We start from the raw sequence: 26,324 nt of genomic DNA, 5'->3' as shown, positions 1-26,324 counted from the left end.
CCGAATTTCAGGGGGTGGAGAATTTAAAAGCTGGTGCCGCTCCAGATTACAGCACCAAAACGGATTCGCCGCCCCATCCCTGAACACGATTTTGCCGTTGGGAGCGCAGAATCCTTATACTTTAGCTTCAGATTTTCAGCTTTTGCATTTTATCTTTTTTCCTTTTATATTTATAAATCAGTTCAGCTGACTTCTATCAATTACTGCAAGCGAAACTTTGGGACAATTTATTGCCAGTTATGTTGCAATCTCTGAAATCTGCACTTGCTGTGCAGTAGAGAGCCTGACTCATGAGCCAGGGAATGTTGTGAATGGTGAACAGGAGCCTTGGCAGGATGAATAGAGTTATAAAAATAAGACCTTGCAGTGAGATTCAGTGTCAGTACATTCTTTTTGGAGTCACATTCACCATTAAGCATATATGTGTGAGATTCTTAAACATTATTTACTCCAGTGCTAAGATTTTATTTGATAGATAGAAAACTTGTGTGCAGTAATGTCACAGTAATTAAAGGGTTTTATATACTGATCAGGACATTTTGAAATGTTATTACAGCATAGAAGTATAGGGAGGAACACAGTTTGCTATTTCCAGTAGCTCTCTAGAATTGTACGAAGCAGCAAATAGCCCCACGACAGCAATCATTTTGTGAAGTTGTTCAGCACTAATGACACCCTGAGGAAAAAAAAAACAAATAAGGAATTATTCGAACATAAAATAAACAAGTCACCCCAAATTCTCAACTGACAGTGCAGCAGAACGTTTAGAAATTAGTCTTTGAAATGTTTTGCTGGAAGAGAGAAAATGAAACTTTTTATTTGTCTTACGATGTCTTAGATCGGAGCTCTTTGCTCGTGATGTGAAAGTGCCCCATTATGTTCGTGCACATTCCACCCGAGGAGAGAGAAGTGGACTCCAGTGGGAAGCAGAGAAAGCAATGGATGACCTTGTCCTTCGTTGCTGAGGGTCTGTGGGTTTGGGCCTGGGACAGGAACTCCCTGTGCAGACAGTGTGTCTGCCGGCATACAACCTACTCCACAGTGGAACACTTTGTTCACTGCCACCAAGGAAAACTTGCACAGAAACACAGCCTAAAAGAAAGCTGAACCTTTTACGCTGCCCATTTTTCCTTCTCTTAAATATGTTTTGAGAATGTTTCTGGCATATGAAATTGATATGGCTAGTTAAAGTGTGTGAGCTGCTTAATAGGATGGAATAACACTGAAACTTAAGCATATAGTTGCAGCTACAGAAATAAAATGTGTAACTGGCCTAGAGTGGATACCATGGAAAATATTATCATCCGTGTCTTGGACCTTTGCCTACTCTGTATCTCTGTAGAATAATTCGATCCACAAATTCTCTTGAAGAAATATCTAGGATCAGAGGTGACACCTTGCACATTTCTCCGATTAGGCTGCTTATGGGTGCAGAGAACTAACCTGGAGTCTCCAGAAATTTGAGATTCATTATCGGGGCCCTGCGGCAAGGAACCCCAGGAGAACAGCATAGGGGGCGTTAAAAATGCTGCTCGGCATTGAGTGCTTTCGGTTTACTAGTTAGAAAAATATTTTGAGGCGTAAAGGCTGTCACAGTTAACAATCATCCAATTGGTAATGGGTTTCTGATTGGCTGCGGGAAGATGGTGCACTGAAACTATTGGTGTTTTAGGCAACCAATCTGACAGCTGGAGGCAGGAAATCATGTGATGACATCTCCAGGAATATGTACAACCAGAGTTGGCAACTCGAGTACATCAAGGTTTTTTATCCGAGAAGTACATTTTGTCACAGGTGAGCTGCGGCATTCCCAATGGGCGGGATCCTCCTCTTCGCCAGCAGAGCACCCACACCCGCGGGTTTCCTAACGGCGTGGAGGTAGCTACAATGAGAAACCCCATTGGCCGGCTGTTGGAATGGAGGATCCCGCTGCCGACAGTGCAGCACCAGTAAGTAGATAGTGGGGCCCCCAGAGCTCACTACATTCCATGGAATAGGCCGGGGGACATCGAGCATCCCAAGGGGGGAGGAAGTGATGGAGCCTTCCCATAGGAGAGGCACTGGAACACCTCAGGTATTCTGAATTCCCCCCACCCACCCTGGGGCATCTGCTGGGAAGTGGGAAGAACAGAGTAACACGTCATCACCTGTGACACCAGAAACTTGGCCGGGTTGGGCACTGTGGGGGGGGGAGGGGGGGGGGGGGGCAGGCGGGAGGTGAGAAGTGTGATCAGGGCACAGGGCACCCGTGACACATGAATGTTCCACATGCTTACACCTTCAGTAAGGAGTGGCAGGGCATGGGCAGTAGTGTGGGTCCACCTTGTATGACAGCATCCCCAGTGAGTGATGGTCATGGGAATCCTCACCTTGCTGACAATCTGTCGCTCCCCTTGCTCCACCTGAAGAGACATGGATTTTGGACTGCAGCCAGCAATGACTGAGCCCCAGCCATTCACCATTTCCCAACCCCTCTCCTCCCCCAACAAATCTGGGGAATCCTCAACACACATGCAGAGATCATCCGGGTGATTCTGGTTCGACCCTTGGAGGCGTATGGGAGGTATGGTAGGGGGAAGGAGTAGAAAGCTAGGGCACCATCTGACAGAGGTGGCGCATGGTTTCCCTGGTGAGCCAGATCGATAGAAGCATACGCGTTCCGGCAGCTCCAACGGTATACACGTGGCCTGGTGCAGCACCGCATTCACACCTCCTCCTCAGCCTGGTGGACGACCAGCATTTGTGCCTGACTGGCTGGCCCCTGCTGTTCTGGGGCAAGCTCACCTTGTGTAGCATTGTCCCTGGGCTGGCACTGACGCTCTCATCGCCGTGATTCCGTGACAGCAGCAGCAGTCAGGTAGATAGCTAGCATTGCTGGCTGTAGTCCAAAATCTATGGCCGGGATTCTCCAAAAACACGGATAAGTGTTGATGCCGGCTTAAACACTGGAGTGTTTCACGCCGGTGTCAACGGGCCTCTTGGCCCAGCGATTCCGTGCCTCACAGGGGGCCAGCACGGCGCCGGAGTGCTCCATGCAGCTCCGCCTGCCGATACGTGGCCCTGCACACCCGGCCACTGGTCCTCGCATGCGTGCGACGGCCGGCTGTGGCGCCAGGTCCGTGCAACATGGTGGACCCACACAGCGGGCCGGCGTGGAAGAAGGTAGGCCCCCCCAGATCGCGCGCACCTGCCGATCAGTGGCCCCCTATTGCGGGCCTGGCCGTAGGGAGGCCCCCCCGGAGACTGAACCCCCCACCAGGACGGCCTCCGCAGCCGCGACGCCAAGCTCCTGCCGGGTGGAACCATACATGAAACACGCCGGCCGGAACTCGGCAGATGGACCGCGGAGAATCACTGCGGGGGCCTCTTTCAAAGGCCCCCGACCGGCGTCGCATCGACCGCGCGCACCCGACTGGCGTCATTTCTCCGGTCACCGGGGGTTCGCGTCCCGACGTCGGACCCGACCGCGGGTCTGAGGCCCAATTCTCTGTCCCCACGCCGAGCGCAATTTCGGTGCGGAAGATCGGAGAATCCTGGCCTATGTTTCTGTGCGTGAAACAGGGAAAGCTAGAGAATGAGGATTCCCATGACCATTCAATGCCACCACGTTACATGGTCACCCTGAGCTGTGCTGCTGCGTCACTGTCACCATGTCCCACCACCCCACTCCTTCACTCGGCCCCTTCGCGATGTGGGCAGCACGGTAGCACAGTGGTTAGCACTGTTGCTTCACAGCTCCAGGGTCTCAGGTTCGATTCCCGGCTTGGGCCACTGTCTGTGTGGAGTCTGCACGTTCTCTCCGTGTCTGCATGGGTTTCCTCCGGGTGCTCCGGTTTCCTCCCAGAAGCCCCGAAAGACGTGCAATTAGGTAATTTGGGCATTCTGAATTCTCCCTCTGTGTACCCGAACAGGCACCAGAGTGTGGCGACTCAGGGCTTTACACACTAACTTCATTGCAGTGTTAACGTAAGTCTATTTGTGAGAATGAAGATTATCATTATTATGATGTAGTCCACACTGCACCCTTATCCCCATCAGTGATTGGCATCCAGCCTGAAATGTGGAGAGCCCCTACCCTCACTGCCTGTCCCTGCCAACTAGAATACCTGTGTCTGCACAACCAGTGTTGACTATAGGCTCTGTGGCTCCTGTCCTGTTCCTCCCAGTGGGTCTCCTCACTGGGTGAGCCTTGTGCTCTCCGACTGGAAAGGTGGCAACTAGTTGTATGGTGGACAGGTTCACACTCCACAGGCATGTGGCTCAATGCTAATAGACTTGAGTGTAGGTAGGTCCGACAGACCAGGGTGAGTGAGGGATATATGCACGGTAGCACAGTGGTTAGCACTGTTCCTTCACACTTCCAGGCTCCCAGGTTCAATTCCAGGCTTGGGTCACTCTGTGTGGCGTTTACACTTTCTCCGCGTGTGTGCGTGGGTTTCCTCCGGGTGCACCGGTTTCCTCCCACAGTCCAAAGACGTGCAGGTTAGGTGGATTGACCATGCTAAATTGCCCTTAGTGTCCAAAAAGGTTGGGTGGGGTTACTGGGTTATGGGGATAGGGTGGGGGTGGGGGGTTTAGATAGGGTGCTCCTTTGAAGGGCCGGTGCAGACTCGATGGGCCAAATGGCCTCCTTCTGCACTGTAAATTCTATGATTTGCTTGTGATCCTCAGGTGTGGGCTAGCTGATGGTGTCACTGGTGAGGCTTTTACTCTGAGACCATGTGACCTGTGTTTGGAGTGAGCTCTGCTAATCCCCTGCTTTCTCTGCTGTGGGGCTGTTCTTCCAAGGAGTGCACTGAGGAGTGCCACCTCCTAGTGGACACTGACTAAGCATGGCCTCGCCCATCCCCTTAATAATACTGCTGGGATATGAGGGTGGTCAGATGGGTGGGCTAGGTCAATTGCCACATGACCAGTAGCCCTCAGAGCATTTGTAGGATTTTGTGGCCAGTCAGCAGTCAAGAACCTATATGTTACAGCTAGGGGGTGGGTTTCAATGAATTTATGCAGCAATGGGGGTCTTAGCCAAGGCACCCTGACCCTGAGAGCGATATCCCAAGTCACCTCACTTGTCACCAAGTCACTTCCTACTAGTCCCTAAAGTCCAGGCTGTGGTGAACCACTGTACACCTGTATTAGGGAATGTAAGGTGGGACCTGTATTACAGGTTCGCCGGTAGCCCCTGCCGGCTGGCTCCGCCCAGTAGGAGGAGTATAAATATGCGTGCCCTCCATTGACCTGCCATTTCACCAGCTGCAGTAGGAGGCCACGCATCTGACTGCAATAAAGCCGCAGTTGCACCCAACCTTAGTCTTTGTGCAATTGATCGTGCATCAATTTATTGCAGTCAGATTTTCAGCAAGATGGATATCAGAATCAAACCAGATCGCCTGCAGCTGGATTCGCACTCGCCCGGCGCCAGAAAGGACGTTAATCACTGGCTAGCTTGCTTCGAGGCTTACATCAACACAGCGACCCCCACACCGACGGAGGCTCAGAAGATACAGGTCCTGTATTCCAGGTTAAGCTCACGTATGTTCCCGCTGATCCAGGATGCCCCGACTTACGCGGAAGCCATGGCACTCCTATAAGAGAACTACGCGCAGAAAGCGAACACGCTCTTCGCCAGGCACGTATCGCCACTCGCTCTCAACTCCCTGGTGAGTCCATCGAAGACTTCTGGTGGGCCCTAATCCCACTCGTCCGGGACTGTGACTGTAAGGCCGTTATGGCCACCAAACATTCTAATCTCCTCATGCACAATGCGTTCGTAATGGGGATTGGGTCCGACCTCATCCGACAACGACTGCTGGAAGGGACCACGCTCGAACTAGCGGAGACAAAAACATTAGCGCTCTCCATGACGGTCGCCTTCTGTAATGTTCAGGCCTACACCTCTTGCCGTGCGGCCCACTCCTCCTATCCCTCCTGGACCCCGCAAACGACTCCCCAGCTAGGACCCTGCCTAGCCAATACGCCTGCGCCACACGCCAATCCGCGCTCCACGGGGGTCCTCGCTGCTACTTCTGCAGCCAACAGAAGCCCCTCCTGCCAACGCTTCCCGGCGTTGCAAGTCTTGTAACAAAAAAGGCCACTTCGCCGCAGTGTGCCAGGCCCGCACAGTCGCCGCTATCGCCCCCTCCCCCCTGCTAAACGCACAATGGGCGCTGCCAACTTTTCCTCCCGGGGCCACGTGCGGCCAGTGGGCGCTGCCATCTTCTCCCCTCAGTCCACGTGCGACCCATGGCTGCAGCCACCTTGTCCCACCACCGCAATGTGTGACCCATGGGCGCTGCCACCTTGTCCAGCTCCGCTAACGTGCGGCCCATGGACCCCGCCATCTTGTCCCACCCCTGCAGTGTGCGACCCATGGGCGTCGTCATTTTGTTCCCCACAGGACCTCCGAACGCCGCCATCTTGTCTTCCCCACAGGGCAGGAACGCCAACGACATCCCACGACCTGGGCCACCAACGCTCTCCGTCTGAAACCTCTGACGATCACCCGCAGCTCGCCTCAATGATGCTGGACCAGTCTCGTCCACACAACCTGGCCACCGCTTCGACAACGGTGAAAATCAACGGCCACGTGACCTCCTGCCTGCTGGACTCCGGGAGTACCGAAAGCTTCATACACCCGGATACGGTAAGGCGCTGCTCCCTCGCGGTCCACCCCGCTAATCAACGGATATCCCTGGCTTCCGGATCCTATTCTGTCCCGATCCGAGGGTTCTGCACGGTCACTCTCACAGTCCAGGGCGTAGAATTCTGCGATTTCCGTCTCTACGTCCTTCCTAATCTCTGCGCTGCACTATTGCTGGGCCTCGATTTTCAGTGCAATCTCCAGAGCTTCACCCTCAAATTCGGCGGGCCCCTACCTCTACCCACTGTTTGCGGCCTCGCGACCCTAAAGGTTGACCCCCCCTCCCTCTTTGCCAATCTAACTTCCGATTGCAAACCCATTGCCACCAGGAGCAGACGGTACAGCGCCCAGGACAAGGCCTTCATCAGGTCCGAGGTCCAGAGGCTGCTTTGGGAGGGTATCATCGAGGCCAGCAACAGCCCTTGGAGAGCCCAATTGGTAGTAGTTAAAACTGGGGAGAAACACAGAATGGTCATGGACTACAGCCAGACCATCAATCCGTACATGCAGCTCAATGCGTACCCCCTCCCACGCATATCTGATATGGTCAATCAGATTGAGCAGTACTGGGTCTTCTCAACAATTGACCTTAAATCCACCTACCACCAGCTCCCCATCCGTAAATCGGACCGTCCATGCAGTGCCTTTTGAGGCGAATGGTCGTCTCTACCACTTTCTTAGGGTTCCGTTTGGCGTCACTAACGGAGTCTCGGTCTTCCAAAGGGAGATGGACCGAATGGTCGACCGGTACGGTTTGCGGGCCACGTTTCCGTACCTAGATAACGTCACCATCTGCGGCCATGATCAGCAGGACCACGACACCAACCTCGCTAAATTCCTCCACACCGCCACTCTTCTCAACCTTACTTATAATAAAGAGAAGTGTATGTTCAGTACGACCCACTTAGCCATCCTTGGCTATGTAGTCCAGAACGGAGTTCTGGGGCCCGATCCAGACTGCATGCGTCTCCTCATGGAGCTTCCCCTCCCCCACTGCCCCAAGGCCCTCAAACGCTGCCTGGGGTTCTTTTTGTACTACGCTCAGTGGGTCCCAAACTACACAGACAAGGCCCGCCCACTCGTACAGTCCACTAAATTTCCCCTCACGGCCGAGGCACAACAAGCCTTCGCCCGTATCAGAGCAGACATAGCCAAGGCCGGGATGCACGCAGTAGACAAGACACTGCCCTTCCAAGTAGAAAGTGACGCTTCAGATGTCGCCCTTGCCGCCACCCTCAATCAGACAGGCAGACCCATGGCATTCTTTTCCCGCACCCTTCATACCTCTGAAATTCGGCACTCATCCGTCGAAAAGGAGGCCCAGGTTATCGGTGAAGCAGTGCGGCATTGGAGGCATTACCTGGCCAGCAGGAGATTCACACTCCTCACTGACCAACAGTCGGTAGCCTTCATGTTCAATAACACACAGCGGGGCAAGATCAAAAACGATAAAATCTTGCGGTGGAGAATCGAGTTCTCCACCTATAATTACGAGAGTATGTATCGCCCCGGCAAGCTCAACGAGCCCCCAGACGCCCTCTCCCGAGGTACATGTGCCAGCGCACAAGTAGATCAACTCCGGGCACTGCACGACAGCCTTTGTCACCCAGGGGTCACTCGACTGTACCATCTCGTCAAGGGTCGCAACCTGCCCTACTCTGTCGAGGAAGTACGGACAGTCACCAGGGACTACCAGGTCTGTGCGGAGTGCAAGCCGCACTTCTACCGGCCGGACCGTGCGCGCCTGGTGAAGGCCTCCCACCCCTTTGAACGCCTCAGCGTGGACTTCAAAGGGCCCCTGCCCTCCACCGACCGCAACACGTATATCCTCAGTGTGGTCGATGAGTATTCCAGATTCCCCTTCGCCATCCCATGCCCCGATATGACGTCTGCCACCGTCATCAAAGCCCTCAACACAATCTTCGCTCTGTTCGGTTTTCCCGCCTACATCCACAATAAGACGTCTTACAACACCAGGTTAAAGAGTCCAACAGGTTTGTTTCAAACACTAGCTTTTGGAGCACTGCTCCTTCCTCAAAAAAAAAATGAGAAAGGAGCAGTGCTCCGAAAGCTAGTGTTTGAAATAAACCTGTTAGACTTTAACCTGGTGTTGTAAGAATTCTTACTGTGCTCACGCCAGTCCAACGCCTGTATCGCCACACCATTACATCCACAGTGACAGGGGATCCTACTTCATGAGTGATGAGTTGCGTCAGTTCCTACTCAGCAGGGGTATCGCCTCCAGCAAAACGACAAGCTACAACCCCTGGAGAAACGGGCAGGTAGAGAGGGAGAACCTGGCACCGTCAGGTTTCAACCAAACACACTTCCCCGCCCAGGCGCCATGCTCCCCTCCCCCGACGCACCTATCCCTAACCCTAACCAGGCCCATCCATCCTTCCCCTGCCCACACAAGAGGACAAAGAAGGTTTTGGCATGCTCCCGGAGTCATCTGACAGCAGGCCAGCCCCAGCACCGCCAGCACCGACATCGGTGCCATTGGCACTGGCATCGCCGCCTCGGTTACATCGCTCCCAGCGGATCATCAAAGCAAACTTCTTTTTGTAAGACACTGTTCCACACCAGCCCCGCCAGACTCATTTGTAACAGGGGGTGAATGTGGTGAACCACTGTACACCTGTATTAGGGGATGTAAGGTAGAACCTGTACTACAGGTTCGCCAGTAGCCCCTGCCGGCTGGCTCCGCCCAGTAGGAGGAGTATAAATATTCATGTCCTCCATTGATCTGCCATTTCGCCAGTTGCAGCAGGAGGCCACGCATCTGACTGCAATAAAGCCACAGTTTTACCCAACCTTAGTTTTTGTGCAATTGATTGTTGCCCCCCCCCCCCCCCCCAGCAAACCTGGAAAGCTTTTGCGGTTTGCTTACTTCTGTGCAACCCCCTCAACGACCATGACGCCTGGGCTCTGCTTCTAAATACTTGCCCCAAAATATCACGGCCGCATGATTCCCAGCTGTGGGAGGGATTGGGGAATGGGGGGGATGCTGCAGCATAATACAGGGGGGATGGAGAATTGAGTTTCAAGCCCATTAATCAGGAGCAGGATTCTCCGGCCTCCTGGCCGCGTGTTTCTCGGCAGCGGGAGGTGGAGCGCCATTTGCTGACAGCGTGATCCTCCAAACTTGCTGCTGTCAATGGGATTTCCCATTGAAGCCACCATATGCTGCTGGGAAACCGGTAGACAGGGGGGCACTGCTGGTGGGACCAGAGAATACCGGCCCAGATTTAAATGCATACAAATTGCAGTCTTGAATGGTGCCACCAGTGTGGGGCATGGTACCGCCGGCATGGGGCGTACAGCTTGTTGCCATCGGTCTCGGTGTACGGCTCGGTGTTGCCCGCGTTGGGCGTGTGGCTTGGTGCCGGCGTGGGGCATGGGGCATGTACTTGGTGCCGCCGGCGTGGGGCGTGTTGCTTGGTGCCGCCGGTGTGGGCCGTGTAGCTTGGTGCCAGTGGCGTGGGGCGTGTAGCTTGGTGCCGGCGGCGTGGGGCGTGTAGCTTGGTGCCAGTGGCGTGGGGGGTGTAGCTTGGTGCCGGCGGCGTGGGGCGTGTAGCTTGGTGCCGCGGCATGGGACATGTAGCTTGGTCTTGCTGGCGTGGGGCGAATATCTTGGTGCCAGCGGCGTGGGGCCTTGTAGCTTGGTGCTGCCGGCGTAGGGCATGTAGCTTGGTGCCGCTGGCGTGGGGCATGTAGCTTGGTGCCGCCGGCGTGGGGCATGTAGCTTGGTGCCGCCGGCGTGGGGCATGTAGCTTGGTGCCGGTGGCGTGGGGCGTGTAGCTTGGTGCCGACAGCATGGGGCATGTAGCTTGGTGCCGCCGGTGTGGGGCATGTAGCTTGATGCCGCCGGCGTGGGGCATGTAGCTTGGTGCCGGTGGCGTGGGGCCGTGTAGCCTGGTGCCGACAGCATGGGGCATGTATCTTGATGCCGCCGGCGTGGAGTATGTAGTTTGGTGCCGCCGGCGTGGGGCGAGTAGCTTGGTGCTGGTGGCGTGGGGCGAGTAGCTTGGTGCCAGTGGCGTGGGGCATGTAGCTTGGTGCCGGCGGCGTGGGGCGTGTAGCTTGGTGCTGCTGGCGTGGGGCGAGTAGCCTGGTGCTGCTGGCGTGGGGTGTGTAGCTTGGTGCCACCGGTGTGGGGCGAGTAGCTTGGTGCCGGTGGCGTGGGGCGAGTAGCCTGGTGCTGCTGGCGTGGGGCGTGTAGCTTGGTGCTGCTGGCGTGGGGCATGTAGCTTCGTGTCTCCCGCGTTGAGCGTGTGGCTTGGTGCCGCCGGCATGGGGCATGGGTCATGTAGCTTGGTGTCTGCGCGTTGGGCATGTAGTTTGGTGCCAGTGGCGTGGGGCGTGTAGCTTGGTGCTGCTGGCGTGGGGCATGTAGCTTGGTGCCGCCGGCGTGGGGCGTGTAGCTTGGTGTCTCCCGCGTTGGGCATGTAGCTTGGTGCCGCCGGCGTGGGGCGTGTAGCTTGGTGCCGCCGGCTTGGGGCATGTAGCTTGGTGCTGCCGGCGTGGGGCGTGTAGCTTGGTGCCACCGGCGTGGGGCATGTAGCTTGGTGCTGCCGGCATGGGGCATGTAGCTTGGTGTCTCCCGCGTTGGGCATGTAGCTTGGTGCCGGCAGCGCGGGCATGTAGCTTGGTGCCGCCGGTATGGGGCGTGTAGCTTGGTGCTGCTGGCGTGGGTGTGTAGCTTGGTGCCGCCGGTATGGGGCATGTAGCTTGGTGCTGCTGGCGTGGGGTGTGTAGCTTGGTGCTGCTGGCGTGGGTGTGTAGCTTGGTGCTGCCGGCATGGGGCATGTAGCTTGGTGCCGCCGGTATGGGGCGTGTAGCTTGGTGCTGCTGGCGTGGGTGTGTAGCTTGGTGCCGCCGGTATGGGGCATGTAGCTTGGTGCTGCTGGCGTGGGGTGTGTAGCTTGGTGCTGCTGGCGTGGGTGTGTAGCTTGGTGCTGCCGGCATGGGGCATGTAGCTTGGTGCTGCCGGCATGGGGCGTGTAGCTTGGTGCCGCCGGCATGGGGCATGTAGCTTGGTGCCGCCGGCGTGGGCATGTAGCTTGGTGCCGGCGGCATTGGGCATGTAGCTTGGTGCCGGAGGCGTGGGGCATGTAGCTTTGTGCCGGCAGCATTGGGCATGTAGCTTGGTGCCGGAGACGTGGGGCATGTAGCTTGGTGCCGCTGGCGTGGGGCGTGTAGCTTGGTGCTGCCGGCGTGGGGCATGTAGTTTGGTGCCGGAGGCGTGGGGCATGTAGCTTTGTGCCAGTGGCGTGGGGCGTGTAGCTTCGTGCCAGTGGCGTGGGGCGTGTAGCTTGGTGCTGCTGGCGTGGGGCATGTAGCTTGGTGCTGCTGGCGTGGGGTGTGTAGCTTGGTGCCGGCGGCGTGGGGCGTGTAGCTTGGTGCTGCTGGCGTGGGGCGTGTAGCTTGGTGCTGCTGGCGTGGGACATGTAGCTTGGTGCTGCTGGCGTGGGACATGTAGCTTGGTGCTGCTGGCGTGGGACATGTAGCTTGGTGCTGCTGGCGTGGGACATGTAGCTTGGTGCTGCTGGCGTGGGATATGTAGCTTGGTGCTGCTGGCGTGGGACATGTAGCTTGGTGCCGCCAGCGTGGGGCATGTAGCTTGGTGCCGGCGGCGTGGGGCATGTAGCTTGGTGCCGGCAGCGTCGGGCATGTAGCTTCGTGCCGGCAGCGTCGGGCATGTAGCTTGGTGCCGGCGGCGTGGGGCATGTAGCTTGGTGCTGCCGGCGTGGGGCATGTAGCTTGGTGCTGCCGGCGTGGGGCATGTAGCTTGGTGCAGCCGGCGTGGGGCATGTAGCTTGGTGCTGGCGGCGTGGGGCATGTAGCTTGGTGCTGCCGGCGTGGGGCATGTTGCTTGGTGCTGCTGGCGTGGGGTGTGTAGCTTGGTGCCAGCGGCATGGGGCATATAGCTTGGTGCCGGCAGCGTCGGGCGTGTAGCTTGGTGCTGCTGGCGTGGGGCATGTAGCTTGGTGCTGCCAGCATGGGGCATGTAGCTTGGTGCTGCCGGCGTGGGGCATGTAGCTTGGTGCTGCCGGCATGGGGCATGTAGCTTGGTGCTGCCGGCGTGGGGTGTGTAGCTTGGTGCTGCTGGCGTGGGGCATGTAGCTTGGTGCTGCTGGCGTGGGGCATGTAGCTTGGTGCTGCCAGAGTGGGGCATGTAGCTTGGTGCTGCCGGCATTGCGCTGTGTAGCTTGGTGCTGCCGGCGTGGGGCGTGTAGCTTGGTGCTGCTGGCGTGGGGCGAGTAGCCTGGTGCTGCTGGCGTGGGGTGTGTAGCTTGGTGCCACCGGTGTGGGGCGAGTAGCTTGGTGCCGGTGGCGTGGGGCGAGTAGCCTGGTGCTGCTGGCGTGGGGCGTGTAGCTTGGTGCTGCTGGCGTGGGGCATGTAGCTTCGTGTCTCCCGCGTTGAGCGTGTGGCTTGGTGCCGCCGGCATGGGGCATGGGTCATGTAGCTTGGTGTCTGCGCGTTGGGCATGTAGTTTGGTGCCAGTGGCGTGGGGCGTGTAGCTTGGTGCTGCTGGCGTGGGGCGTGTAGCTTGGTGCTGCTGGCGTGGGGCATGTAGCTTGGTGCCGCCGGCGTGGGGCGTGTAGCTTGGTGTCTCCCGCGTTGGGCATGTAGCTTGGTGCCGCCGGCGTGGGGCGTGTAGCTTGGTGCCGCCGGCGTGGGGCGTGTAGCTTGGTGTCTCCCGCGTTGGGCATGTAGCTTGGTGCCGGCGGCGTGGTGTGTGTAGCTTGGTGCCGCCGGCTTGGGGCATGTAGCTTGGTGCTGCCGGCGTGGGGCGTGTAGCTTGGTGCCACCGGCGTGGGGCATGTAGCTTGGTGCTGCCGGCATGGGGCATGTAGCTTGGTGTCTCCCGCGTTGGGCATGTAGCTTGGTGCCGGCAGCGCGGGCATGTAGCTTGGTGCCGCCGGTATGGGGCGTGTAGCTTGGTGCTGCTGGCGTGGGTGTGTAGCTTGGTGCCGCCGGTATGGGGCATGTAGCTTGGTGCTGCTGGCGTGGGGTGTGTAGCTTGGTGCTGCTGGCGTGGGTGTGTAGCTTGGTGCTGCCGGCATGGGGCATGTAGCTTGGTGCCGCCGGTATGGGGCGTGTAGCTTGGTGCTGCTGGCGTGGGTGTGTAGCTTGGTGCCGCCGGTATGGGGCATGTAGCTTGGTGCTGCTGGCGTGGGGTGTGTAGCTTGGTGCTGCTGGCGTGGGTGTGTAGCTTGGTGCTGCCGGCATGGGGCATGTAGCTTGGTGCTGCCGGCATGGGGCGTGTAGCTTGGTGCCGCCGGCATGGGGCATGTAGCTTGGTGCCGCCGGCGTGGGCATGTAGCTTGGTGCCGGCGGCATTGGGCATGTAGCTTGGTGCCGGAGGCGTGGGGCATGTAGCTTCGTGCCGGCAGCATTGGGCATGTAGCTTGGTGCCGGAGGCGTGGGGCATGTAGCTTGGTGCCGCTGGCGTGGGGCGTGTAGCTTGGTGCTGCCGGCGTGGGGCATGTAGTTTGGTGCCGGAGGCGTGGGGCATGTAGCTTTGTGCCAGTGGCGTGGGGCGTGTAGCTTCGTGCCAGTGGCGTGGGGCGTGTAGCTTGGTGCTGCTGGCGTGGGGCATGTAGCTTGGTGCTGCTGGCGTGGGGTGTGTAGCTTGGTGCCGGCGGCGTGGGGCGTGTAGCTTGGTGCTGCTGGCGTGGGGCGTGTAGCTTGGTGCTGCTGGCGTGGGACGTGTAGCTTGGTGCTGCTGGCGTGGGACATGTAGCTTGGTGCTGCTGGCGTGGGACATGTAGCTTGGTGCTGCTGGCGTGGGACATGTAGCTTGGTGCTGCTGGCGTGGGATATGTAGCTTGGTGCTGCTGGCGTGGGACATGTAGCTTGGTGCCGCCAGCGTGGGGCATGTAGCTTAGTGCCGGCGGCGTGGGGCATGCAGCTTGGTGCCGGCAGCGTCGGGCATGTAGCTTGGTGCCGGCAGCGTCGGGCATGTAGCTTGGTGCCGGCGGCGTGGGGCATGTAGCTTGGTGCTGCCGGCGTGGGGCATGTAGCTTGGTGCTGCCGGCGTGGGGCATGTAGCTTGGTGCCGGCGGCGTGGGGCATGTAGCTTGGTGCTGCCGGCGTGGGGCATGTAGCTTGGTGCTGCCGGCGTGGGGCATGTTGCTTGGTGCTGCTGGCGTGGGGTGTGTAGCTTGGTGCCAGCGGCATGGGGCATGTAGCTTGGTGCCGGCAGCGTCGGGCGTGTAGCTTGGTGCTGCTGGCGTGGGGCATGTAGCTTGGTGCTGCTGGCGTGGGGCATGTAGCTTGGTGCTGCCGGCATGGGGCATGTAGCTTGGTGCTGCCGGCGTGGGGCATGTAGCTTGGTGCTGCCGGCATGGGGCATGTAGCTTGGTGCTGCCGGCGTGGGGTGTGTAGCTTGGTGCTGCTGGCGTGGGGCATGTAGCTTGGTGCTGCTGGCGTGGGGCATGTAGCTTGGTGCTGCCGGCGTGGGGCGTGTAGCTTGGTGCTGCCGGCGTGGGGTGTGTAGCTTGGTGCTGCCAGAGTGGGGCATGTAGCTTGGTGCTGCCGGCATTGCGCTGTGTAGCTTGGTGCTGCCGGCGTGGGGCGTGTAGCTTGGTGCTGCTGGCGTGGGGTGTGTAGTTTGGTGCTGCCGGCATGGGGCCCTGTAGCTTGGTGCTGCTGGCGTGGGGCCATGTAGCTTGGTGCCGCCGGCATGGGGCCGTGTAGCTTGGTGCTGCTGGCGTGGGGCCGTGTCGCTTGGTGCTGCTGGCGTGGGGCCATGTAGCTTGGTGCCGCCGGCATGGGGCCGTGTAGCTTGGTGCCGCCGGCGTGGGGCCGTGTAGCTTTGTGCCAGTGGCGTGGGGCATGTAGCTTGGTGCTGGTAGCATGGGACATGTAGCTTGGTGCTGCTGGCGTGGGGTGTGTAGATTGGTGCTGCTGGCGTGGGGTGTGTAGCTTGGTGCTGCCAGCGTGGGGCATGTAGCTTGGTGCCGCTGGCGTGGGGTGTGTAGCTTGGTGCTGCTGGCGTGGGGCGTGTAGCTTGGTGCTGCTGGCGTGGGGCATGTAGTTTGGTGCTGCTGGCGTGGGGCATGTAGCTTGGTGCTGCCGGCGTGGGGTGTGTAGCTTGGTGCTGCTGGCGTGGGGCATGTAGCTTGGTGCTGCCGGCGTGGGGCGTGTAGTTTGGTGCTGCTGGCGTGGGGCATGTAGCTTGGTGCTGCCGGCGTGGGGCGTGTAGTTTGGTGCTGCTGGCGTGGGGCGTGTAGTTTGGTGCTGCCGGCGTGGGGAGTGTAGTTTGGTGCCGGCGGCGTGGGGCGTGTAGCTTGGTGCCGCTGGCGTGGGGTGTGTACCTTGGTGCTGCCGGCGTGGGGCATGTAGCTTGGTGCTGCCGGCGTGGGGTGTGTAGCTTGGTGCTGCCAGCGTGGGGTGTGTAGCTTGGTGCTGCCGGCGTGGGGTGTGTAGCTTGGTGCTGCTGGCATGGGGTGTGTAGCTTGGTGCTGCTGGCGTGGGGTGTGTAGCTTGGTGCTGCCGGCGTGGGGCATGTAGCCTGGTGCCGGCAGCGTCGGGCGTGTAGCTTGGTGCTGCTGGCGTGGGGTGTGTAGCTTGGTGCTGCCGGCGTGGGGCATGTAGCTTGGTGCTGCTGGCGTGGGGCATGTAGCTTGGTGCTGCCGGCATGGGGCATGTAGCTTGGTGCTGCCGGCGTGGGGCGTGTAGCTTGGTGCTGCCGGCGTGGGGTGTGTAGCTTGGTGCTGCCAGAGTGGGGTGTGTAGCTTGGTGCTGCCGGCATTGCGCTGTGTAGCTTGGTGCTGCCGGCGTGGGGCATGTAGCTTGGTGCTGCCGGCGTGGGGCATGTAGCTTGGTGCTGCCGGCGTGGGGCATGTAGCTTGGTGCTGCCGGCGTGGGGCGTGTAGCTTGGTGCTGCTGGCGTGGGGTGTGTAGTTTGGTGCTGCCGGCATGGGGCCGTGTAGCTTGGTGCTGCTGGTGTGGGGCCATGTAGCTTGGTGCCGCCGGCATGGGGCCGTGTAGCTTGGTGCCGCCGGCGTGGGGCCGTGTAGCTTTGTGCCAGTGGCGTGGGGCATGTAGCTTGGTGCTGGTAGCATGGGACATGTAGCTTGGTGCTGCTGGCGTGGGGTGTGTAGCTTGGTGCTGCCAGCGTGGGGCATGTAGCTTGGTGCCGCTGGCGTGGGGTGTGTAGCTTGGTGCTGCTGGCGTGGGGCATGTAGCTTGGTGCCGGTAGCGTGGGGTGTGTAGCTTGGTGCCGCTGGCGTGGGGTGTGTAGCTTGGTGCTGCTGGCGTGGGGCGTGTAGCTTGGTGCTGCCGGCGTGGGGCGTGTAGCTTGGTGCTGCCGGCGTGGGGCGTGTAGCTTGGTGCTGCCAGCGTGGGGCATGTAGTTTGGTGCTGCTGGCGTGGGGCGTGTAGCTTGGTGCTGCCAGCGTGGGGCATGTAGCTTGGTGCTGCTGGCGTGGGGCATGTAGCTTGGTGCTGCCGGCGTGGGGTGTGTAGCTTGGTGCTGCTGGCGTGGGGCATGTAGCTTGGTGCTGCCGGCGTGGGCGTGTAGTTTGGTGCTGCTGGCGTGGGGCATGTAGCTTGGTGCTGCCGGCGTGGGGCGTGTAGTTTGGTGCTGCTGGCGTGGGGCATGTAGCTTGGTGCTGCCGGCGTGGGGCGTGTAGTTTGGTGCTGCTGGCGTAGGGCATGTAGCTTGGTGCTGCCGGCGTGGGGCGTGTAGTTTGGTGCCGCTGGCGTGGGGTGTGTAGCTTGGTGCTGCCGGCGTGGGGCATGTAGCTTGGTGCTGCTGGCGTGGGGCATGTAGCTTGGTGCTGCCGGCATGGGGCATGTAGCTTGGTGCTGCCGGCGTGGGGCGTGTAGCTTGGTGCTGCCGGCGTGGGGTGTGTAGCTTGGTGCTGCCAGAGTGGGGCATGTAGCTTGGTGCTGCCGGCATTGCGCTGTGTAGCTTGGTGCTGCCGGCGTGGGGCGTGTAGCTTGGTGCTGCTGGCGTGGGGTGTGTAGCTTGGTGCTGCCAGAGTGGGGCATGTAGCTTGGTGCTGCCGGCATTGCGCTGTGTAGCTTGGTGCTGCCGGCGTGGGGCGTGTAGCTTGGTGCTGCTGGCGTGGGGTGTGTAGTTTGGTGCTGCCGGCATGGGGCCGTGTAGCTTGGTGCTGCTGGTGTGGGGCCATGTAGCTTGGTGCCGCCGGCATGGGGCCGTGTAGCTTGGTGCTGCCGGCGTGGGGCCGTGTCGCTTGGTGCTGCTGGCGTGGGGCCATGTAGCTTGGTGCCGCCGGCATGGGGCCGTGTAGCTTGGTGCCGCCGGCGTGGGGCCGTGTAGCTTTGTGCCAGTGGCGTGGGGCATGTAGCTTGGTGCTGGTAGCATGGGACATGTAGCTTGGTACTGCTGGCGTGGGGTGTGTAGCTTGGTGCTGCCAGCGTGGGGCATGTAGCTTGGTGCCGCTGGCGTGGGGTGTGTAGCTTGGTGCTGCTGGCGTGGGGCATGTAGCTTGGTGCCGCTGGCGTGAGGTGTGTAGCTTAGTGCTGCTGGCGTGAGGCATGTAGCTTGGTGCCGCCGGCGTGGGGCCGCGTAGCTTGGTGCCGCCGGCGTGGGGTGTGTAGCTTGGTGCTGCTGGCGTGGGGTGTGTAGCTTGGTGCTGCCGGCGTGGGGTGTGTAGCTTGGTGCCGCCGGCGTGGGGCCGCGTAGCTTGGTGCCGCCGGCGTGGGGCATGTAGCTTGGTGCTGCTGGCACGACAAAAACAACAAGAACAACAACGAAAACAACAAAGACTGAAACGACAGAAACAACAACAATGAAACAACAACCTGTACAACACCTGAAATAGGGTGGGGACTCTGGAGCGAAGCACTGCACTGGGTCTACTCCACCTCCACATGTACAAGACTAAGCCTAATGTAGTTATAAGTGGTACACAGAGCACACTTGACAAGAACCCGAATGAGCAGGTTCTTCCCGGAGGTGGAGGACGAATACAAATGGTGCCAAGAGGGCCCCGCCAACCACACCCACATGTTCTGGGCTTGCCCCAGACTTCTTATGTTTTGGACAGCCTTCTCCGAGACAATGTACAAGGTGGTTGGGATGAGGGGGAGCCTTGCCCAAGAGTGGCAGTCTTCAGGGTATCAAAACAGCCAGATCTATTCATGGGGAGGCGGGCGACACCCTTGCCTTTGCCTCTCTGATCACCCGCCGGAGAATCCTGTTCGGCTGGCGGTCAGCAGCACCACGCAAAGCTGAAAATTAAATTCACTATCCGAGGGTCGGAGGAGGGTTTCCACAAAACGTGGAAGCCATTCACTTGGTTGTTCCAAGACCTGTTTGTAGCCAACAACTAAGAAGCCGAGAATAGGAGGCGGTAGCAACGACACAGCAAGGAAAGTGGGGGGTGTACAGGAGAGTGAGAAGGGGGGGGCAGGGAGACATGGAACCCAATCACGGCCAACAAAAGAAGCATGAGAAGCAAGGGGGGTGGGTTGAAAAAGACAAGGGGGTGGGGGGGAAAGGGGAAACAGCTAAAAAACAGTGGGGAATAAAAACGGAAATCGCAACCACCAATGTAAATAATGCAAGAGAAAGAACGACGATGTATGTATGTAAATAGTTGAAACCGACTGACATGTTAATATTTTGCTGCAATAGCTTTTCTTCTTCGGTGTCATCAGATGGTCCTGTGGGATTAATGCCACGCACCAGGTCCCGCAGCGTCTTCTTGCTTCAAACCAGATTGCCTTCTGGACTCATATTCCTCTGAGCCCAGTGTCCCAGGACCAAGCATCTAAATTTAATCAAAACACATACAAAACCTTTGAAAGCCTATTTGTGTCCTTGGCTTAATTTGAAGCTTAACTTTTGTCATACATTGAAAATCTGCTGATAAGCACAATTAACAGAAATCCCCAATGGTGATAAATTCACACTGCGGGCACATGCTCGGTTTTTTGGGTGGGACCTGCTTCCAACAAGATTCTTTAAAACCAACACAGAAGATCCCAGGAAAATTGGGTCTCACTGAGCACAATTTAAAATTCTGCACACTTTTGTGCTGGTCGCATAAAAATCAGGGAATTGCACCCAAAAAAAAAGAATAACGCAAACTTGAGGCCCCAGTCAATTGTGACCATAAGGACGTAGGTGCTGGGGAACTGTTGGTGAAGGGTCAAGATGAGGTTACTCGGCAGAGTCACAAGGTAACTGTGAAGAATGGTAAGCTCTCACCCTGATTCAGTCAGGGGTGCCCTTGATGCTGAAATCAAGGCACATTGCTGGGAGAGAGCAGCCATGACCTGTGTCTATTATGTACTTGACCTGGGGTCTACGATGCTGATACTGTACAAAATTAAAATTCTTCCATTTCACAGCACGAACAACCCTCACCTAATCCAAATCATAAAAGCATTTTTATGTGAACTCAGATGTTATGTTCTTGGCAGAACCCCTCAGCTAGATTGAAGACTCAAAATCCCTCCACTAAACATTGTTTGATTTGATCAATATTTGAAAATTGAGGCTTCAAACAGATATTTATTTTAAGTAACTAAACGTTCAAAGCAGGTAGTCTTAATCATAAATACCTTAGTTTCATGTTAATAATCTGATTGCAGACAGTTTTTTTGTACTGCTTGGTAACAGCATTCACACAATTAAGCATTGCCAGTGATGGTGAAATTACTCTGAATGCAGCGTCAGTATAAAAGTTGCACATTCCAGGGGAAAATGAGACTTAAATGAGGAATTTACTGCAAAGAAAGATGGCATTATAATGTGCACTGCATTTAGTCAGTAACATGGATCTTATCGAGTTCCGTACAACACCATCCTTTCGTATAAACTTGTGTTCTCGGAAGCTTTTCCAAATTGTTTGAGCTATGAAGTGGCTTAAGGTTATGAGAAACTCAGTGAAATTGGGAAAGTTTCCTGGAATAATTCCCAGGGTGAAATACTATTGGGAATTCTTCAGTAATTAGATGAAGATTTGTAAATTTTTTCAACTGTTATTGGAGCCGAAACGAAATTGCATCAATTATGACGACGGTTTGGCTTGATAAAGTGCCAGGGTGATAGCTGCTGTTCAGAAAGTAAAAACAAAGATACTTTAATTTTATTGTGTGCTGTGAGGGAGCCTGAGTGAAAATAGTCATACCTGCCTTCCTACTGGTTTGTTAAATGCTGCAGAACCCAGTTAATTTGAAACATGTGATGGTTTTAGTATTTCACATTAAACAACTTGGCAACAATTTAAAAGATTCAATTTATTCAAGTTTTAGTCAATATGTGCAGACCCACAGAAATATGATTGATTTATAACTACCCTCTGAAATGGCAAAACAAGCCACTCAGCTTAAGGACAATTAGGGATGGGTAACAAACGCTGGCTTTGTCAGTGATGCCCACGTCCATAAAATAATTTTAAAACATTTGGATAATGTATGACTTAGAATAGAAATTGCAGGACTTCCGGTGGCGGCGATGTTCGAGTGAGCTGCACATTCGGCGGGCTCTCACTCCGGCGGGGCTTAACAGCTGATTCCCTGCGATAGCGGGACCACGGGGGCGGCAAAAAGGCTGCCGTGGAAGGAAGAGGAGAGCGGGCTGCAGCAGATGGAAGCGTGGGAGGCCAGCAGGTAGAGGAAGAAAGAGAGAGAGAGAGAGACGGAGGCAAGGAGGAAACTGACCTGAAGGGTAAGATGGCGGACCCACGGACATTCCTTCCTCCAGGACAAAGAAAAAAAGTTTGGAGTTGCTGAGGAGGGACAGCTTGGACCCACTTCAGATGCCCAGAAGGTAAGATTTAAGGAGCTGGGCGAAGGAAGGCGGCAGCGAAGGTGCTGAGGAGCGGGCTGCGGCACATGGAACAGCGGGATTCCAGAAGGCAGAAGAAGAAGGAGAAAAAGGGACAGAGACAAGGACCTGAAGAAAATTACCTGGGACCTAAGATGGCGGACACACGGACCCCGGACTCAGCAATCCAGCAGGCGCTGGATAACATGCTCCAGGTAATGAAGTCCAGTTTTGAAGCGCTGAAGCGGGACAGCTTGGACCCAATCCAGAAAGCGGTGGATCAGCTGAACCAGAGGCTGGACGCCCAGGATGTTAAAGTTAAGGAGCTGGGAGAGGCGGTGGAGGAGCAGGCGGATGCGCAAACGGTTGCAGCGCTAGAAGTTGACGGCCTGAAAGAGCGGCAGACAAGACTGCTGGACAGAGTGAAGGAGCTGGAGAATAGAGTCCGCAGGAACAATCTGAGGATGGTCGGCCTCCCGGAGGGGGCTGAGGGAGCTGATGCTGCAGCGTTTGTAGCAGACCTGCTGAAGCAGCTGATGGGAGCCGAAGCCTTTCCACGACCGTTGGAGCTGGAGGGGGCACACAGAGTGCAGGCAAGGCAGGGGCGGCCGGGCGGACCCCCCCCCCCCCCCCCCCCCGCCCGATGGTGATTAAGTTCCACAGGTTCGTGGACAAGGAGCGGGTGCTGCAGTGGGCAAAGAGCGCCAGGAGCAGCACGTGGAACAACAGTGTTCTCCGCATTTATCAGGACCCACCTAAGCCAGGAGGTGGCTCGGCGGTGAGCAGCCTTTAAGAATGTCAAGGAGGTGCTGTTCAAGAAGCACGTAAAGTTTGGTCTGCTGTTCCCAGCTTGGCTATGGGTCACGCACCAGGGTCAACACCACTACTTCTCCGAGCCCGAAGAAGCGATGGATTTTGTGAGGGACCTGGGGCTGGTCCCGAAAGGAGGCCCCAAGGACGCGAGTTAGGGCCCGAGGATTTCTGTGGGAAGGAACGCCGAATGTGCCTGGACTGCTGCTCAACGGTTTGCTGGGCCAAAGGGGCCAAGCGGAACATTTGAGACTCTTTCTTTTGTTCATGGACATTTATGTGCTTTTTCTCTTTTTTCTGTGTTTTTTTTTCCTGTTTGGGCTGGTTTGTGCTTTTTGTGCAGCTCGCGGAAGACACTGGAGCCGGCTTGCCCCAGTGGGTGGGGAGGAGGACGGGGAAACAATGGGAATGAGACAGGAAGGCGCCGGAGTGTTGAGTCACCGGGCTAGCAGATTGGCTAGTCAAGGGAGTCAGATGGGGGGGGAAGTTACAGCCAGTAGATGGCAGGGGTGGGGGTATCGGGGGATGGGGTTAGGGGAGGGGGGAGTTGTTCTGCTGATGGGAGAGGGACTTGAAATAGGCACTGGAAAGGAGGTCGAGGGTGGAGGCAGCCAAAGGGCGGGCCAGGAATGGCGCGACGCACGGGCCAGGGGCCGGCCCGAGAAAGGCTATGGCTGACCGGCGGGGTGGGGTGGGGTGGGATGTGCCCCCCGACCAGGCTGATCACCTGGAACGTCAAGGGACTGAATGGGCCGGTTAAGAGGGCGCGGGTGTTCGCGCACTTGCGGGCCCTGGGGGCGGACGTAATTATGTTGCAGGAGACACATCTGAAAGTGTCAGACCAGACCAGGCTAAGGAAGGGCTGGATTAGCCAGGTCTTCCACTCGGACTTGGACTCGAAGTCCAGAGGGGTGGCAATCATGATCAACAAGCGCGTGCAATTTGAGGCAGAGGGCATATCCGCAGACAGGGGGGGCAGATACCTGATGATACGGGGCAGACTGGAGGGGAGAAGAGTGGTGCTGGTAAATATATATGCCCCGAACTGGGATGACGTGGACTTCATTAAAAGAGTGCTGGGGAAGATCCCGGACCTGGACTCTCGCAGGCTAATAATGGGAGTGGACTTTAACATGGTCCTTGACCCGACTTTGGATCGGTCGTGTCCCAGAACGGGTAGACTCTCAGCAATGGCAAGGGAGCTGAAAGGGTTTATGGAGCAAATGGGGGCAGTGGACCCCTGGAGAGATGAACAGCCAACAGGAAGGGGCTACTCGTTTTACTCGCACGTCCATAAAGTATATTCCAGGATAGATTTCTTTGTACTAAGCAGGGACTGTCTGGGGGAGGTAAAGAACACGGAATACTCAGCAATTACCATTTCAGACCATGCCCCGCATTGGGTGGACCTGCAGTTCGGGGGAGCGAGCTATCAACGCCCGCAATGGAGGTTAGATGTGGGACTGCTGTCGGAGGAGGGGATGTGCGAGAGGCTTCGGAAATGTATAAAAAATTACCTGCAGGTTAATGACACTGGGGAGGTCTCAGCGGCGACCTTGTGGGAGGCGCTAAAGGCAGTAGTGCGGGGGGAGCTGATTTCAATTGGGGCCCACAGAGCCAAGGCAGACCGGGCAGAGATGGATAGATTGGTCAGGGAAATGGGTCGGATAGATGAAGAGCACGCGGAGTCCCCGGGGGAGGTTTTACTCAGGGAGAGGCAGAGACTACAGGTGGAACTGGGGGCACTATCCACGAGCAGGGCCGTGGAACAGCTTAGGAAGGTGAGGGGAGTGGTGTACGAGTATGGGGAAAAGGCTAGCAGACTGTTAGCGCAGCAACTCAGGGAGGCGGCCAGGGAAATAGGTAGAGTGAGGGACGAGGGGGGGCGCAAAGTGGAGGATCCGGCAGAATTGAATAGGGTATTCCGGGACTTCTATCGTAAGCTGTATACTTCGGAGCCGCCGGAAGAACCGGAGGGGATGAAAAGGTTTCTGGACGCGTTAACATTCGCAACAGTTGGGGGGGGGGCGAGTGGAAGAGCTGGGGGCCCCGATTAGAGTAGAGGAGGTATTGGGGGGCCTAAAGGCCATGCAGTCGGGGAAGTCCCCGGGGCCGGATGGATACCCAGTAGAGTTTTATAGGAAGTTCTCTGAGCTGGTGGGCCCGGTCTTGGCGAGGGTTTTCAATGAGGCAAGGGACAGAGGGACCCTGCCGTCGACAATGTCACAAGCCACCATATCTCTGATATTGAAGCGGGGTAAAGACCCGGAGGTGTGCGGGTCCTACAGGCCAATCTCCCTGATTAATGTAGACGCCAAGCTCCTGGCAAAGGTACTGGCGGGTAGAATGGAGGACTGTGTACCGGAGGTGATTGGGGAGGATCAAACGGGGTTCGTGAAAGGTAGGCAGCTGGCGGCCAATCTGAGGAGATTGCTCAATGTGATAATGGTGCCCCCGGCGGGTAGAGAGGTGGAGGTAGTGGTGGCAATGGACGCCGAGAAGGCCTTTGACCGAGTGGAGTGGGACTATCTATGGGAGGTGCTCGGACGGTTTGGGTTCGGGGAGGGATTGGTGGATTGGACCAAATTATTATATCAGGCCCCGAGGGCCAGCGTCAGGACCAACAGAGAAGTGTCGGAGTACTTTAGGTTGTACCGAGGGACCAGACAGGGCTGCCCGCTCTCCCCGCTGCTGTTTGCGCTGGCCATAGAGCCGCTGGCGATTGCGCTGAGAGCCGCAGACGGTTGGAAGGGGATGGTGAGGGGCGGGGTTGAACACAGGGTTTCTCTTTATGCAGACGACCTGCTCCTGTACGTGTCGGACCCAGTGGCCGGGATGGGAACTATACTGGGAATGCTGAGAAAGTTCGGCCAGTTCTCAGGATACAAATTAAACACGGTCAAGAGTGAAATGTTTGTGGTCCAGGCAAGGGGCCAGGAGAACAGATTGAGAGGGCTACCGTTTAGGCTAGTTGAGGAAAATTTGGGAATCCAGGTGGCACGAGACTGGGGCAGGCTGCATAAGTTAAATTTAGCCAGGGTGGTGGAGCAAATGAAGGGAGAGTTTCGGAGATGGGATGCACTCCCGCTGTCGCTGGCAGGGAGGGTGCAGACTGTAAAGATGACAATCCTCCCTCGATTTTTGTTTATTTTTCAGTGCCTCCCGATCTTTATCCCACAGTCCTTCTTCAAAAGAGTTAACGGGCTGATCATGAGCTTTGTCTGGGCGGGAAAGTCTCCGCGGGTGAAGAAGGCGATGTTAGAGAGGAACCGCAGCGAGGGAGGGCTGGCTTTGCCGAGTCTGGTCAATTATTACTGGGCGGCCAACATCGCTATGATGAGGAAGTGGATGGTGGGTACGGGGTCTATTTGGGAGCGGGTGGAGGCGGCTTCATGCAGGGGCTCCAGCTTGGAAGCCCTGGTCACGGCTCCTCTACCGCTGCCGCCGGCCAAGTACACCACCAGCTCGGTAGTGGTGGCGACCCTGCGGATATGGGGCCAGTGGAGGAGGCATGTGGGGGAGATGGGGGCGTCTGTCTGGGCGCCAATCTGCGACAACCATCGGTTTGCCCCCGGCAGTATGGATGGGGGGTTCCGAGTATGGCGGCGAGCAGGGGCGGGAAGGATGGGTGATATGATTCTGGAAGGGAGCTTCGCGAGTTTGAGGAGCTTGGAGGAGAAATTTGGGTTGGTAAGGGGAAATGATTTTAGATACCTACAGTTGCGGGACTTTGTTCGTAGACAGGTCCCATCTTTCCCGCGCCTCCCGCCAATGGGGATCCTCGACAGAATAGTCTCTAGGATGGAAGAAGGGGAGGGCAGAGTCTCGGGTATATATAAGGTGCTCATGAGGGAGGAAGGGTCCCAGACAGAGGAACTGAAACTTAAATGGGAGGAGGAGCTAGGCGGGGAAATGGAGGATGGGCTGTGGGCAGAGGCCCTGAGTAGGGTAAATTCGACCGTGACATGTGCTAGGCTCGGGCTGATCCAATTTAAGGTCGTTCACCGGGCCCATATGACGGTGGCTCGGATGAGCAAATTTTTCGGGATAGAGGACAAATGCGCTAGGTGCGCCGGAGGGCCAGCGGACCATGTTCACATGTTTTGGGCATGCCC

General features: G+C 57.2%; 1 long non-coding RNA gene across 1 annotated transcript; it reads right to left on the bottom strand.

Annotated features, from left to right (window-relative positions):
- Positions 1–470: 470 nt before the first annotated feature.
- LOC119972176 lies at positions 471–20,401 on the bottom strand. Its single transcript, XR_005462011.1, has 3 exons — positions 20,193–20,401; positions 19,238–19,396; positions 471–676 (listed from the first exon to the last, which is right to left on the bottom strand). It is a non-coding gene; the product is annotated as an uncharacterized LOC119972176 (long non-coding RNA).
- Between the last annotated feature and the right edge of the window lie 5,923 nt (positions 20,402–26,324).

Source organism: Scyliorhinus canicula, chromosome 10, assembly GCF_902713615.1.
Source record: "Scyliorhinus canicula chromosome 10, sScyCan1.1, whole genome shotgun sequence".
Lineage (NCBI taxonomy): Eukaryota > Metazoa > Chordata > Chondrichthyes > Carcharhiniformes > Scyliorhinidae > Scyliorhinus > Scyliorhinus canicula.
The sequence above is the reverse complement of the archived record's forward strand: the minus strand, read 5'-3'. Positions and strand labels throughout refer to the sequence as shown.